Source organism: Saccopteryx bilineata, chromosome 11, assembly GCF_036850765.1.
Source record: "Saccopteryx bilineata isolate mSacBil1 chromosome 11, mSacBil1_pri_phased_curated, whole genome shotgun sequence".
Lineage (NCBI taxonomy): Eukaryota > Metazoa > Chordata > Mammalia > Chiroptera > Emballonuridae > Saccopteryx > Saccopteryx bilineata.
This window is the reverse complement of record NC_089500.1, coordinates 51,251,873-51,269,639: the sequence shown is the minus strand read 5'-3', so window position 1 is coordinate 51,269,639 and position 17,767 is coordinate 51,251,873. Positions and strand designations below refer to the sequence as shown.

The window sequence follows — 17,767 nt, the reverse complement described above, 5'->3', positions numbered from 1 at the left end:
TACAATGCCACTTGATTCAGCACACTTGACCACAAAAATAACAAATTGTTTGACCTTGGATGCGCACTGGCAAACTCCACCTAAAAGAATGTGGGTTTCACATCGCTGCTAAATGTCAAACAGTTCATATCGAGTACAGACGAGTACAAAAGTTGTAAATCTTTATAATGGAATTTTTTAAAAAATAAAGAAGTATCGCGAATCCATTCGACCAATTATTGGAAGTTAACCCTAGATTAGTCACATGCAGAATTCTTTTCCACGTATCACTATCTTCATAAATATCTCGATTTCCAATAATCAAAGATGCTTCCGCTTCTGAGTAGCTGAGATCTTAAAGTAGTGGAGAATATTAAAAATTTAATCGTGGGCCACATAAACTCATTACGCAGACCGAATTCGGCCCGCAGGCTGTGTGTTGGCCATGCCTGCCCTAACCCCAGCCTTTGATCTCCAGCTCATGAGGAATAAGAGCCAGATGAGCTAGCTAGACATGTAGACAGACAGACAAAGCACATGCACATGCACATACACACACACAATATGGAGGTTGGGAGCCCTTGATTCCTCCCCTGGAGGATGGGGGAAGGGAGTGGTCTGATGAAGGTCCAACCTTCCTTTTCTTCCTCTCTCTTGCTCAGGCTTTCTTCAGTGGAATAGCCAATTTGATGATCTTTATTCAAAGGGCTGCCAGAGAATGCCTTTGTACTTCTTGGCACTAGATATATGGGTTAGCTTGGTGTCCAGCTTATCCTCCTCAGAGGTCTTAAGAATATGGGTTCTATAGTTCTACAGTTATCCTGAGAACACCATAGTGAGTAGGTCAGGACAGCCAGAGATCTCAAAGATATGTCAGTGTAGGAGAGATTGTCTTTGTTCTGCTTTTTGTGTCTCTTCAGGAAGCTAAACCAGTCATTGCCTGTTGTGATCTCCTCACTGTTCTCACTGGGGATGTCTTCCTTGCAGGCCGATTTAAGCTGCTCCAGATCTTGAAGGGTGATGTTGTTGGTCAAATCCTGGAAAAGGATTCTTTACTTGGCCTTGATGCCTCAGGGTTGAGTGTGCAGGGTATCCTCAGTTCCTGAGCAGTATCCAGAGCCTCCTTCTTAGTTCCCATCATTCCAGAATCGTATTATTTTTAAATTGCTCTGATAGTACAGAGGATTAGCCGGAGGTAAAACCTGGAAGAAGAAGGAATCGGGATATCTGACAGATGGTAATACCAATCACTGAAATAAGAACATGGGAAGAAATAGTTTGAAATGTGGGATATGGTAATGGTAAGAAATGTCAGTTTGAAGTGGTGGCTTAGAAGTAATTATTGAGGCCTAAAAAACACAGCACAAAGAGACAAAAATATAAAAGCTGTCAAAAGTCACAGAAGATACATTGAGATAACCCATTGTATATTTAATAGGCAGTTTATACATGCTGAAGGTAGTATCTTCAAAGTGCTATGAAAAGCACCGCCTACCCTTCACACAATGTGTGTGTGGAATTGATTCACAAAATCCTTACAACTCTCTCCAAAAAATTCTGGATGTTGGTCTTTCTAGAATCTCTCAGGTCTAGAGATTGACCACCTTACCTCTTATAATCCTAAAGTGGATTATTAACTAGGATTCATAAAATTAATATCAGATGTCTTGAACTGACTTAGCATGTCCTGAATAATGATCTGACTGTTAATGCTCTGAGTCTTTAGGGCATCTTCCAGAATTTTGAAATAATATGAACCTCATGTTTAACATCCTATTGCACTAAAAAATATTAAAGCAATTTTGATTGTTGTCTACTTTTTAATGTATGTTTGACTTGTTTCTAACTAATTTGTAAACATATCCTATATTACTTTTACACTAAGTAGACATTTTTCAATGTACACTTTTAACAACACCAAGATAATGAGTTATTATTGTTGTTATTTATGGAGCCAAGCACTCTGCTAAGTGTTTTTTGTTTTAAATTTTTTTTATTTTTTTTATTTTTTTTTTTTACAGAGACAGAGAGTGAGTCAGAGAGAGGGATAGACAGGGACAGACAGACAGGAACGGAGAGAGATGAGAAGCATCAATCATTAGTTTTTCATTGCGTGTTGCAAAACCTTAGTTGTTCACTGATTGCTTTCTCATATGTGCCTTGACTGTGGGCCTTCAGCAGACTGAGTAACCCCTTGCTGGAGTCAGTGACCTTGAGTTCAAGCCGGTGAGCCTCGCTCAAATCAGATGAGCCCACACTCAAGCTGGCAACCTCGGGGTCTCAAACCTGGGTCCTCCGCATCCCAGTCTGACACTCTATCCACTGTGCCACTGCCTGGTCAGGCTCTGCTAAGTGTTTTATTAGCATTACCTCTCAGTCATTGCCCAGCAAGGTAGTTGCTGTTGCATCCCTTTTACAGATGAAAAACTTGAAGCTTAGCAAGGTTTATAATCTGCCCAAGACTATATTTTAGGGAAGAGAAAAGTCAGGAATCTGACACAGGTCTGTATGACTTCAAAATCTTTGTTACATTGATGGGTGAAGAGTGCTAATTTTTTTTATATAAAAATGGTTGTGTTAATAATTTGAAGTGGGAATATTTACCCAACATGTTGACTTACTTCTTTGATCTTCCCAGGGAAAGAAACTCTATGGTCTCTTGCGGACTTTATAGTAAAACATAATTTCACTGAAATTAGTGCCTTAGGAAAATACCATCTTTGCCAGCCCTCTGTAATTATAACTTTTGATTCTGAGTTCTTTCTCCTGGAGAAATAATAGTAAATGGAAAATAATTCCTATGGGCAGTTTTTGTTTCATATAACTTGTCAACATTTAACACAAAACACCTCCACTTGCATTGCTCCAAGGAGTGCTGATTCAGTAAAGCATTAAAGTAACTGGTCTGTCAGCAATACCTAGTATCCAAGAGGTCAATGAGCCAGAAATAAGTCTGAAGGGACTTTACCAAGATCTATATTCTCTGTATCTTTTTTTTTTTTTTTTGCATTTTTCTGAAGCTGGAAACGGGGAGAGACAGTCAGACAGACTCCCGCATGCGCCCAACCGGGATCCACCCGGCATGCCCACAAGGGGGCGACGCTCTGCCCACCAGGGGGCGATGCTCTGCCCCTCTGGGGCGTTGCTCTGTTGCGACCAGAGCCACTCTAGTGCCTGGGGCAGAGGCCAAGGAGCCATCCCCAGTGCCCGGGCCATCTTTGCTCCAATGGAGCCTCGGCTGCGGGAGGGGAAGAAAGAGACAGAGAGGAAGGAGAGGGGGAGGGGTGGAGAAGCAGATGGGCGCTTCTCCTGTGTGCCCTGGCCGGGAATCGAACCCGGGACTTCTGCACGCCAGGCCGACGCTCTACCACTGAGCCAACCGGCCAGGGCCTATTCTCTGTATCTTATTGTGTGCTCCACTATTCACTCCTTGCTGCAGGAAGAACAAAGAATCATAATATGAAGGTAAATGTACTTCCCAAGCCTGACTTCTTCTGTTTATATTCCCAGTACTGGGCACAGTGTCAGATATGTCATCTGTGCTCAATAAAACCTAAGTTAAAATTGTAAACTTTAGCCTGACCTGTGGTGGCGCAGTGGATAAAGCGTCAACCTGGAAACACTGAGATTGCCGGTTCGAAACCCTGGGCTTGCCTGGTCAAGGCACATATGGGAGTTGATGCTTCCTGCTCCTCCCCCCTTCTCTCTCTCTCTCTCTCCCCCCTCTCTATAATGAATAAATAAAATCCTTAAAAAAAAAAAAAAAAGAAAAGAAAAATATTATAAAATTGTAAACTTTATTTAAGAACTTTGGGGCAAAGGTAATAGAAAAAAATAAGGGATATTGAGGAAGTGGTTAAATGAGGGAAGTAATCTGTGTTGAAAGCCAACCAGATTAATGTTATCAAACTTCTGTATGGCCTGGTAGGTCCAGAATGAAAATTCTCTTGGTACATAGGTAGTTGAAGTGACCTGATTAGCCATAGATATGTTAGATCTTGTTTGGATATATGCACCAAATACAAATAATTGTCCAAAAAAAAAAAATTATTGTCCAAGGCAGAGAAGAACAACGAATGAAATCTTTTACATTAATTTTTAAAATACGTTTCCTATTTAAACTCTTCATATGAAATGCCTCAGATGATAATTCAAATAATATAATAGTTACATAAAATACACTATGTAAGAACAATAATGTGTGTATGTGTATGTGTGTGTATAAACTAACATTAGCAGCCTTGCCGAATGTCAAGTCCTTTATGTGACTTTAAAACATTAGAAATATTACACCTGATTGGGCAGTGGTGCTATGGATAGAGCGTCAGCCTGGGATGCAGAGGACCCAGGTTCAAAACCCCAAGGTCTCTGGCTTGAGTGTGGGCTCATCTGGCTTGAGCATGGGCTCACTGGCTTAAGCACAAGGTCGCTGGCTTGAGCATGGAGTCATAGACATGACCCCGTGATCACTGGCTTGAACCCAAGGTTGCTGGCTTGAGCAAGGGGTTACTGGTTCATCTGGATTCCTCTAGGTCAAGGCACACATGAGAAAGGAATCAATGAACAACTAAAAAGAAGAGTTAATGCTTCTCATCTCTCTCCCTTCCTGTTTTTCTGTCTGTATCTCTCTCTCTCTTAAAAAAAAAAGGAAACATTAGAAATATTACAAAGGAAGAAACTTCCAAACCTCCATATCAGATAGTATTGTTTAAAAATAGAAAAATTGACTGAAGAAAGAATAATATTAATAGAAATAAATTTAAAACTATAGGACTCATCACATGACTTTTCAAGTGTAATAAACATGGTCAAAGCACTAATTCTTTATGAAATGCAGTTGAAAAATAGAATATTAAAACAAAAAATAAACAGGGTGAGTTATAGTTAAGCATAAAATATAAAGCATAATAAATTTAATGAAATAGAATTGTGTAAGTATCTTGGTTGGGGAGAAGAATGTAAGTACTATAATTTAAAATGGTTTTAAGTACAATACAGTATCATCGGCATATAATAAATTCCACATATTTAAAACATACAACGCAGTAAATTTTGACACATGTATACCCTTGGGAAACCATCACCACAATCAAGATACTGCGCATACCCATCACCCCAAGGTTTCCTCATTCCCATTTGTAATTCATCCTGCCCAACTCCTCCCATTTCTCCTCTCCCTCATCCCCAGGCAACCACTAATCTGCTTTCTGTCACTATAGGTTGCACGAATACAAGATTTGACTGGAGCAAGTGTAACTGATTGTAAGATTGGTGACTCCACTTTTATAAAATTCAAAATGTAATGAAAAAAAGAGCAAGGGAAGAATTGAAATGGAAACATTTTGTAATAAATATGATAGCTAAAAGCTTAATATCCAGAATATTTAAAAATTTTAATAAGAACAGTTTAATTGTGGCTTGTTTGATATTAAAGAACAGAGACACAGTCCAGTTAATGCAAGAAAAAGGATACATATTTTAGGAATACACATGACCTAAATCTAAACAAGAGAGTTGCCAAAAAAAAGCAGAGGTAGCTTGAAGGATTGACTCTGGTTTTTCTCACGGGACAAAATGGTTGTTCTCTAAGTTCACCTGCTTTTTTAAGCTCATTTACTTTGTTTTTCTGCCAGCCAACTGTCTTTCTGTGTTAACCTTAGTCTGGTTCTTTATGATTGCAGTTTGCCATGGCTCCTCTGACTCCAAATATACCCACGGCATCTCATCTCTTGGTTCAGCCTTTTTGACTTTTGCTCCTTTTATTCAGTGTATTGATGCTCAGTATTTCCAAATTTAAATTCTCATGTGATGGATGTGATTGGCTTGGCTCAGCTTTTTGACTCAGGTCATACACCTAAGGTTGCTGGCCAGGATATACACCAATTATTTTGGGGTCTGAAATTATCCATCACCTGTGGTCAGAGAGCAGGAATCACATGATACAAAACATCAGCAAGTGCTGTGAGCAGGATGGGCATTGAATGCTCACCCATCCAGTAAGGAGAATGGAGTGTTAGAGCCAGATGGAGCTGAGTTCAAATCCAAGTTCTACTTGACTTTGTGAAAAGATTATAAGCCATGTGACTGAGTGACTTAACAAATGTTATTCCCTAAATCTTAGTCTTCTCATTTATAACTTAGAGATGATAACTACCTTGATAGGTTTTACGAAAAATAAACTGATATGTGTAAAGCACGATACAGTATATACAACTCACAGTAGGTCTCAATTAATAGTAGCTATCTTATTTTATTATTATATTGATTAATAATGCTCTCAGGAAAAAGAATTAATCTCCATGGCAAAAGTCAAAATATCACTCACACAAAAGGAAGACCAAATAGTTAACATTAAAGGAAACATCCAGCCTCACAAAAAATTTTAAAAATGTATTTAGGCCCTGGATGGTTGGCTCAGTGGTAGAACATTGGCCTGGCGTTCGGATGTCCCGGGTTTGATTCTCAGTCAGGGCACATAGGTGAAGCACCCATCTGCTCTTCACCCCTCCCTCTCCTCCTTCTCTATCTCTCTCTTACCCCCCATCAACCATGGCTCAACTGGTTTGAGCCCATCAGCCCTGGACACTGAGGATGGCTCCTTGGAGCCTCTGCCTCAGGCACTAAAAAATAGCTCACCTACAATCAAGGCCCCAGATGGGCAGAGGATCGGCCCCCAGATGAGGGGTTACCAGGTGGATCCCAGTCAAGGTGCATGCAGGAGTCTGTCTCTCTATCTCCTCTCCTCTCACTTGGAAAAAGAAGGAAAAAAGAGAAAAATGTATTTAAAATAGACTTAGTGTGCTAATCACATCATGAAGTATGTTGTACACCTGAAACTAATATTGTATGCCAACTATACTTAAATTATTTAAAAATAAAAATAGTAATGAGATATATCTCACATCTGTTAAACTTGCTAAGATAAATTAAATTATATATTGCAATATAGGTGAGGCAATGAAGAAAGAGCCTTATGGTAGTAGCTTTACCCTAATTATTCCAGATAACAGTCTCACAAAACATACCTTTCAATTTATAGTGCCTTTCTGGGAAAATTTTTCCACAAGGAGATAACTGGTAAGACAAACTTTTTTTTTTTTTAAGTTAGAGGAGCGGAGATAGTGAGACAGATTCTCACATATGCCCAAACAGGATCCACTCAGCAACCCCATCTGGGGCCGATGCTTGAGTACCAAGCTATTTTTAGTGCCTGAGGCTGATGTACTTCAGTGTCAGGGGCTACGCTTGAACCAATAGAGCCACTGCCTGTGGGAGAGGAAGAGGGAGAGAAGGGGGAGAGGGTGGGGAAAGAAGCAGATGGTCACTTCTCCTGTGTGCCCTGGCCTGGAATCGAACCCTGGACATCTATACACCGGGCCGATGCTCTATCCACTGAGCAACTGGCCAGGGCTGCTAAACTTCTTTTTGTACAAAATATTTATAGCATTCTTTTTAATTCAGAGGATTTTTTTTAAAAATCATTTTAGAACTAAAAGAGACCTAAAAGATTATTTTTCCTCTCGGGCTGCACATAGAATCATTCAGGACCTTTTAAAATCACTCTTTCTTCTTACTAAAACATTACATTGATGTGGAAGGAGTTTCTATAGAAAGGCTTTTACTTTTGAGTTCCTTGAGTTTAAAGAATTACTATTTATGAACCATTCTTTTTTTTAAATAGAAAACATTTTATTTACTAAGTATACATATAATTTCTAGGTAAATGTCATGCAACATTCATTAAATTGATATATTAAAATTATGTACATGACCTGACCAGGCGGTGGCACAGTGGATAGAGCATTGGACTGGGATGCGGAGGACCCAGGTTCGAGACACTGAGGTCTCCAGCTTGAGCGTGGGCTCATCTGGTTTGAGCAAAGCTCACCAGCTTGCACCCAAGGTCGCTGGCTCAAACAAGGGATTACTCAGTCTGCTGTAGCCCCACAGTCAAAGCACATATGAGAAAACAATCAATGAACAACTAAGGTGTCACAACAAAAAACTAATGATTGATGCTTCTCATCTCTCTCTGTTCCTGTCTATCTGTTCTGATCTATCCCTCTCTTTGACTCTCTCTCTGTCTCTGTAAAAAAAATAAAAATAAAATAAAATTATGTACATGTTTATAACAGAATGAAAAAGAATTCAAACCTCACTGTAAAACTTAAGCATGTTTTAAAGACAAAAAAATGTAGTATTTCTTCAGTGTAGATATATTAAACACTGTATAGAACAAGATCTTAACCTATTTTGTTTTTCCTCCTTTCTGAAAGAGCTAATGCAATTGTTGAAGGTCTAACCAAGAAAGAACCTAAAGACTTAGAATACTTGGTCCCCTTGTTTTCAGGAATGTGGCTATAAGTACCCCTGTCCCCTTGAATATTGCTTAAATGTGGCAAAAGGATTTTTAGCTTCTATAGCCAAAATGAAAAAAAATTGATTTTTTGTTTGCTTGTGGATTTGTGTAATCATTGAGGCTTATGTTGCTGATTTGTGACATAAAAACTACCTCGTGTTCCCCATATTTATTCTTGTGCTAGAAATAGTCCATATTATTATTTATAAAGACTATAAAGTTTTCATAAGCCTTTCTATTTCAAGCTCTTTAAACATTATTGGGATATGTGGCATAAACCTTGTTTCATTACACTGGGGAACAATTGTTTTTTCATTTTCTATTGCATGAGGTTTTAGAACTGTTTCTATATATTTCTGCATCACTGATTCCAAATCTGAAATCAATTTTTTGTTGTATGCTTTATTTTTTATGCAATTTTAATTTCTTTTTATTACAGTTAATGGTATGCATTGGTTTTTAAATTGGAGTTAAAGGGCAACAACTCTTGAATTGAACATAACCACAAGGCAATTAATGTTTTAAAAACATCACTTTTACATAATTGTAGTTGTTTTTAATGCAAAAAATTATTATCTGATAAAAACACGCTCTTATTTTGTTTTAAGATTGAATCATGTTTTTTTCAAGTAGGCATAAGTGTAAGAATAGTCCTGACACCTTCTGTTATATATGTGGCTGTAACACACTTCAACATCAAAGGCGTAATATTTCATCATTTGTGACACATGCATATATTGCCTATTTTCAGTGGTTCCAATTGGTTATTCAACTCATCTGCAAGAAGACTATAATGACATAAAAATTGTCCTCGACTTTCTGAAGTATGAGGAGCATAACTGGATCATTTGTGTGGATCTTTTTTTTTTTTTTTTTTTTTAAATTTTTTTTTTTATTTATTCATTTTTAGAGAGGAAGAGAGAGGATAGAGAGACAGAGAGAGAGAGAAGGGGGGAGGAGCTGGAAGCATCAACTCCCATATGTGCCCTGACCAGGCAAGCCCAGGGTTTCGAACCGGCGACCTCAGCATTTCCAGGTTGACGCTTTATCCACTGCGCCACCACAGGTCAGGCTGTGTGGATCTTAAAATGGTAAATTTCCTGCTAGGACAACAGAGAGGTTTCACAAAGTATCCTTGCTTTCTGTGTTTGTGGGACAGCTGAGTTCAGGAGAAACACTGGACACAGAAGGAGTGGCCGAAACGTGAAGCTCTGAAAGTAGGGATGCAAAATATTGTGAATGAACCTGTAGTTAATCGAGACAGGATCATTTTTTCCCCCACTTCACATCAAACTTGGCTTAATGAAGCAGTTTGTTCAGGCTTTGAATAGAGAAAGTGGATGCTTTCAACATATTCTTTCTGCTTTTCCTGCCTTGTCTTTCAAGAAGATAAAAGCAGGTGTATTCAATGGACCTCAAATTTGAACCCTCTTACATGATGAAGAATTTGCCAGGAAGATGAATAAGGAGGAGAAAGCAGCATGGCAGTCTTTTGTGGCAGTTACAAAGAACTTCCTTGGCAACAAAAAAGCAGAAAACTATGAACTTCTGGTTCAAAGGATGCTGTTGGCTTTCCGCAACATTAGCTGTAACATGAACGTTAAGATTCACTTCCAGTCACCTTGATAAGTTTCCCGAAAATCTTGGAGCTGTTAGTGATGAGCAGACTACTGCTGGAGCATAAAACGAGATTGTCCTCAACAAGTACACAAATTCAAGAGCTACAAACCAAATTTTTGCCTAAATAGAATTTAAATAAGTTTTGCGCAAATTTTATGATTAAAATAAGTGTTTTAATATGTTCTATTTTGAAATTGTAGATGAATTCTGATGCAATCATATCTTTTAGTGTATTAGTGCATTTACTGCATTATATAAATTATTATATTTTTACAAAGATGATGCCCAAGAACACATTCTACTTCATTATGTTAAACTAAATGTTGAAAATTTTACAATAAGATGAAAATCTAAAATATTGAATTTCAAAAAATCTGTAGTTTACAGAGAAAAACTAGTGTCAGATTTGAGATCAGCATACTCGAATTAGGTAAGAACAAGTGTTTTTGTGGATGCAACAAAAATTTTGTTCCCCATTGATAAATTGTAGTAATATAATATATAATTATAAAAATAAAAACACTCATGTCTCTTGCCCAGACTGTGAGTTAATTGTCCTGGAATATGGTGTGAGCCTGAGAATGGTTTAAAAGCTCCTTGTGTGATTCTAATGTATAGCCAGGATGGAGAACCACTCTCCCAGTGGTACTCCATTAGGGGAACTATGAAAAAACAGAGTCAGAGACATAAAAAACCTCTGAAGGAAGCACACATATAGATGTGGTAAAACAGCTAGGGTGAAAATAAAGATGCTTTTTATTCCTCATTCTTACTTCTGGTCTTAGTGAATAACTGGAAAACTCTGTGTGCCCAACATTTAGGGATTAGGTAACAAATTAAGGTGGAATAGTAATGCAATAATTCATTGTTATTGAAAGCCTATCTGTGGATAAAGCAAAACATAGTGTGTACACATTGATGAGAACCAAATGTGTTAATGGTGTGTCCATTGATGTCTTCATGGAAAGATTTCCAAATGGGACTGCTGAGTTACCCCTCGGAGGGAGCACAGTTCTCCCTTCATGCTCTTCTCCCCCTACCAGATGGCCAAGTCTTTTCTTTCATCTCTATTGTGGGAGTATCCAGGAATCAATATCCAGGAGTGCTGAATGGTGGACTGTTCATGCTGAACAGTGAGATATCAAGAGTCCATTTTTAAAAAATTGTAGTGAAATATACATATCATAAAATTTACCATCGTAATCATTTTTAAGTGCCGAGTTCAGTGGCATTAAGTATATTCACATTGTGTGCAACCATCACTACCTTCCATCTCCAGAACTTTTTCATCATCTCCAACTGAAACTTTCTAACCATTAAACCAGGGGTCCCCAAACTACAGCCTGCGTGCCACATGCGGCCTCCTGAGGCCATTTATCCAGCCCCCGCCGCACTTCTGGAAGGGGCACCTCTTTCATTGGTGGTCAGTGAGAGGAGCACAGCAGCGACTGCCGCAAAGTGTAGTGTCACTCACATACAGTACTACTTCCGGTGATGCAGGACGCACGCGTCATAGCTCTGGAAGTGTGTCATATCACTTGTTACGGCTAGCAGTGACAAATATGGAACCAGACATTGACCATCTCATTAGCCAAAAGCAGGCCCATAGTTCCCATTGAAATACTGGTCAGTTTGTTGATTTAAATTTACTTATTCTTTATTTTAAATATTGTATTTGTTCCCGTTTTGTTTTTTTACTTTAAAATAAGATATATGCAGTGTGCATAGGGATTTGTTCATAGTTTTTTTTATAGTCTGGCCCTCCAAGGGTCTGAGGGACAGTGAACTGGCCCCCTATGTAAAAAGTTTGGGGACCCCTGCATTAAACAGTAGTCCCATTTCTCCCACTTCACCACTCCAGTCTGTGGTAACTACAATTTTACCTTAAGTCTCTGTGAATTTAACCTTAGTACCTCATATAAATGGAATCACACATGTGCATTTTTTAAATTTATTAATTTTAATGGGGTGACATTGATGAATCAGGGTACATATGTTCAGAGAAAACATCTCTAGGTTATTTTGGCATTTGATTATGTTGCATACCCATCACCCAAAGTCAAATTGTCTTCCGTCACCTTATATCTGGTTTTCTTTGTGCCCGTCCCCCCCCTCTACCCTCCCTCTCCCCCCCCCCCAACATGTGCATTTTGTGACTGGCTTATTTTACTTATCTTAATATCTTCAAAGTTCAGTTCGTTTTCTTCTGTATTGAGGATCATTCAATCCCTTTTATTGGTCTTTACTATACTATTCTAGTAGCTACCCTGACTTTTCCCTCTGCTTTTTCTAGGCTCAATCTTATCAAGTGAGCAGAATGGGAAGATCTAGCTCTGTAAACTTGTATCTGAAACTACTCAGTCTGAAGGGTTTTATTTTTGTTGGTTTTTATTTGTTTGTTTGTGTGTCTTTGTTTCTGCTTCAGTGTAGACTGGGGGAGGAAACAATAGTCTTAGGGCATGAAAGATAGAGAAGAAGGAAATACAGATACAATCAAATTAATACTTGGTATGCCTCCCTCAAATATAAAAAAGGTATCTATAATTAAAAGACTTGAGGAAGTTATAGAGTTTTATCAGAAGTTTTTTGTTTTAATTATGAGTGTGTATTGTGTTCTGGTTTACCATATGAACTCTGAATCTAAGTTATCTAAATTTGTATCCTAGCTCTAACACTTTTTAGTTGTATGTCCTGGAGTAACTTACTGAATTTTCCTGTACCTAAGTTTTCATATCAGTGAGAAGGGTATAATAATGATAATATTTACATTATAGATTGTATTGAGTAATAGAGAAGGTAATACATACAAAGCATTTATATATAATACTACCTGGAAAATACTGAATATTATGTAAGTGTTAAATATTAATACTTTTGCCCTGGCTAGTTTGCTCAGTGGTAGAGCATCGGCCTGGTGTGCAGGAGTCCCGGGTTCGACTCCCGGCCAGGGCACACAGGAGAAGTGCCCATCTTTTTCTCCACCCCTCCCCCTCTCCTTCCTCTTTGTCTCTCTCTTCCCCTCCCGCAGCCAAGGCTCCATTGGAGCAAAGTTGGCCCGGGCACTGAGGATGGCTCTATGGCCTCTGTCTCAGGAACTAGAATGGCTCTGGTTGCAACAGAGCAATGCCCTAGATGGGCAGAGCATCGCCCCCTGGTGGGCATGCCAGGTGGATCCCGGTTGGTTGGGCACATGCAGGAGTCTGTCTGACTGCCTCCCTGTTTCCAACTTCAGACAAAAAAACAAAAACAAAATAAAAAATATATTAATACTTTTTGGTCAGTGTTATGATGCTTCTATTATGTCAACCAAATTTGGTTAACCAAATAAGGAAAAAAAGATTTAAAAATTCAAGAGAACATTATTCAAAGCAGTCCCAAACTGGACACAATGCAAAGTCCTTAACTGACAAGTGAGTAAGCAAAATATAGTATATCTTTCAATGAAATACTTACTGAAATAAATAGAAATAAAAAGAAGGCTGTTGAATCATGCAGCAACATGTATGAATCTCAAAAACATCTTGCTAAGTGAAAGTATCTAGATAAAAGAATACAAATCATATGAATCCAGTTTGTGAAATATTTAGAAAAGGCTAAAATTTTAGAAAAGGCCAAAGATACAGAAAGCAGGTCAGTAATTGCCTAGGTTGTTGAAGGTTCCAAAGATGAACTATAAACTGTCCGGAGAAGACTTTTTCTAATAATTGGAAGTGTTTTAAAACTGGATTTTGGTTATGGTTACAGAACTTTATAAATTTACTAAAACTCATTGAACTTTACTCAAAATGGATGAATTTTATGGTATGTAAATTATACTCCCATAAAACTGTTAGAAAGAAATTAAAAATAATTTGTAACTGGGGATTCAGATCTGTTGCTCTTTAGTTTGTTCTTTTTTAAAGAGTGAGAGAGAGACATAGACTTGTTGTTACGCCCACCTCTTGCATTCATTGGTTGATTCTTATATGAGTCCTGACTGGAATCAAACCTGCAACCCTCATGTATTGGGACAACTCTCTAACCAACTGAACTACCTGTCCTGGGCCAGACTGGATGGTCTTCAGTCTGGTTCTCACTTAAAAAAAAATTTTTTTAATAAACTTTATTGGTTTAGTAAAAATAATATACGCTCGTTGTTTGTCGGGAGCCGATCTACAACTGCTGGCTGACAAGGTCACAGCAGGAGAAGACCCACAACTGCTGGCTGACAAGGTCACAGCAGAAGAAAACCCACAACTGCTGGCTGACAAGGTCACAGCAGAAGAAGATCAAAAACTGCTGATTAACAAAGTCACAGCAGAGAAGACCAACGGCTGCGGGGTGACAAAGTCACCACAGTGAAGACCAATGGCTGCCAATGGCTGCGGGTTGACAAAGTCACCACAAAGGAAAGGCACAATGATACTTCCCCCTTTGACCTTTTTGAATTAGTCTGGCCTTATATCCCCCCTTTTCTGGGTGTGTGCTATCATTTATGGCACAGGGGTAATAGTACCGTGCTTTCCCTGTAGATTCATAGTAATTTCTTTGGAAATGAGACAGAGGGTGTGAGTTCCACAGAAAAGCCTGTAAGCCCCTTGAACTGGGCTCATAGACATAAGAGGCTGGCTATGATATCCCTCGTAAAGGGTTAAGTTTGTAGGAGAATTTCTTCTTATTAATCATGTTAGAAAGAATAGATTGTGACTTATGAATAGGTAGGAAACAGTCACTATACACAGAGCACCTTTCAGCCTTCACTTAATTCATCACTTTTCCTCCCTAGCCTTTTCATGTGGTAGAGTAAAGAAACTTTCCATTCTTCTTGCATACCTGACCTGCAGGTGGTGGAACACTCTGAGAAAAGTAAAGTTAGAACTTAATTAGTGTATGAATATAGTAAATAAATAAAATTTGACTAGACAATAGTATCCTAGACAAGGTAGAGTTATTAATCAGTACTGACCTTTTGGAAGTTTGTACCAATATTGTTATTGCTGTTCAAGTTATTGTATAATTGTACTTTGAATGACTTACCACCTGATTTATAGTTTATAGAAATGAATTAACTGTTACCTAGGAAATGTAACAATAGTGAAACAAAAACAATGATTAATCAATGTATTCTGAATACCATGTGATTGTAACTTAGTGTGTGTGCATAAAAAGAAAGCTAGACCAGCATTTGGCAGAGATGCCTGGCAGTAAATGCTAACTAGAGAATAAAGAGAAAGAAAAGAATTTGGCTCTCTCACTCGATTTGCGCCGACGCCGTCTCTTCCTGTGGGACCCCTGGATTCCCCCTGGGGCTAGACCCCGGCAGTTATTGGGAAGTTTTTCTCTGAGTCAGAGGTAGATTTAACAGTGGGTACACCGTGTGTGTGCCCTGGGCCCCGACTTCTGAGGGGCCCCGCAAACCCAAATTTACACTTTTTTTCTAATGTCACCAAGTTTGGTTTCATATGTGCAATTTTAACATTAATAGTACATAACATTTTTTATTTATTTAAAAATATGGTTGGTCCTGGCTGGTTGGCTCAAAAGTAGAGCATCAGCCCAGCATGTGGAAGTCGCAGGTTCGATTCCTGGCCACGGCACACAGGAGAAGCACCCATGTTCTCGACCCTTTCCCTTCTCCTTTCTCTCTATCTCTCTACTCTCCTCCCGCATCCCAGGCTCAATTGGAGCAAAGTTGACCCAGGCACGGAGGATGGCTCCATGGCCTCCGTCACAGGTGCTGGAATGGCTCTGGTTGCAACGGAGCAATGCTGCAGATGGGCAGAGCATCGCCCCCCCCCCCCAGTAAGCATGCCAGGTGGATCCTGGTCAGGCACATACGGGAGTCTGTCTCTCTGCCTCCCCACTTCTTGCTTCAGAAAAATACAATATATATTTTTATTTTCCCTGTCTCTCTTTTTTTAAGAGGCGCAGTATTTTCTTCTGTGCCCAGAGTCTCAACTGACCTTAATCCACCTCTGCTCAGAGTCTGTCATGCTTCCGCACATCTGGCAAGCAAGGCCCTGGTCCCTTTGTTCCAGACTATCTTTTTAGGGATGTTTAAAGATAGAGAATGTGACTCCCAGCACGGCAAAAGGCATGCTTATTCTACAGTATGATAAAGAGATTATCTGCCTCTGGAGCAAAGAGCAGGCATGCTTAATGCTCATTATAAAATATTCAAGTTCCCTACATTAAAAGTTTCTCTCTTGTAATGAGCAGGTGTCATCTGGTCCCCTTCATGTTACCCTGTGGCAATTAAGGGTTAGCAAACCAGTGAAGAATATGCTGATGCTTCTGCTATTGCTTTGAGTAATACAGTCCTTTGACTCTGCCCCAGAAATCTCATGGTGTGTCAGCATTTTAACTGTAGCAGATTAATTTGCTAGCTTGCAAGTGGGGTAAAATCTCTGACTTGTCTTGGTTTTTTGTTGTTGTGTGTGTATATATTAAAATTGACATAACAAAATTTGCCATTTTAACCATTTTTAACTATACAGTTCAGTGACATTAAGTACTTACATTGTTGTGCAACCATTGCCATTATCCATCTCCAGAAGTTTTCATTATCCCATATTAAAATTATACTCACTAAATACTAAACTCCCCATTCCCTCTGCCCCAAACCCCTAGTTATTGCTCTTATACTTTCTGTCTCTATAAATTTGATTATGTTAGGTTCCTCATATATGTGGAATCCTGTAATATTTGTTCTTTTGTGACTGACTTACTTCACTCAGCATGAAGTCCTCAAGGTTCATCCATGTTGTAGCATGTGTCAGGATTCCATTCCTTTTTAAGTTTGAACAATAGTCCATTGCATATTTTCACTGTTCTTGACACTAATTATAAAAACAAATGAAAGAAAGAAAGAAAAGGAAAGAAATAAAGAGAGAGTAAGAGGAAAGAAGGAAGGAAAGAAAGAAGAGAAGAGGCTTTGAATAAGCAAGGTGAAGGTTCTTGTGATGAGGAAGGAATTGAGGAGCGGAGAGAGAGGGAAACTGGCAAAGAATACAAAGGAATTCCATTTCTGGAGCCACACATACGGCATTCCACAGAAAACCAAGGCCACTGTGGAATTATGTTTGTATTTTCTGGTGGCCTGGAGTCTAGTTTGGGACAGTGTGAAAAGCAGGGCTCTGAGCAGGGGTGGGGGTCCTATCCCGCCAGCATGTCTGCCAGTGTTGCACCATCACAGGATGCTCCTTTCTCAGGATCAGGTTGCCCGCCCCGGCGGTCCTTAGCCTGGGTGGAAGCACACATGAACCCGTTATAGCCTACAGGTCCTGATGCAAGACACACAAAAATCACATTTTAGATCTAGAGCTATGTAATTCATCTAGTTTAGATCTAGTTTATTTCATTACTATGAAATTTGGCTTTGATAAGCATCCTAAACCACCTTCCTCTAGACCGTTTTCATAATTACCTCTTCCTTCTGCCTCCCACTGTGCTGCTCTACTCGTAACACATCTGAGACTGGACAGTCACAGAAAGATTTGAAGAAGAGATAACATGATGAAACCTCTTTCTGGATTATTTTCTGTATAATTGAAATTAAAGCCATAAATTGACACTCTTAGGAGAGAGCATTTCAGATATGAGCTAGCAGGTAGAAACCAACTTTTTAGAGCATGAAGGATTGATCTTATTCCCCCACACATTGCTCCACATAGGTTGTTGTTAATCAACTTATGAGCCAGACATGGAAAACAAAACAAAACAAACAGCCACTTTTTGGATTGGTAGCGCAGAACTAGAAAACACCTTAGAAATCTGGTTCAAGCCCTTGATTTTGTAGATGAGAAAATAAAGCTTCAGAGAGGGGAAATG

At 39.0% G+C, this 17,767-nt stretch overlaps 1 pseudogene; it reads right to left on the bottom strand.

The window, feature by feature from the left end:
- Positions 1-637: 637 nt before the first annotated feature.
- LOC136315057 (astrocytic phosphoprotein PEA-15 pseudogene) lies at positions 638-16,752 on the bottom strand (annotated as a pseudogene).
- Between the last annotated feature and the right edge of the window lie 1,015 nt (positions 16,753-17,767).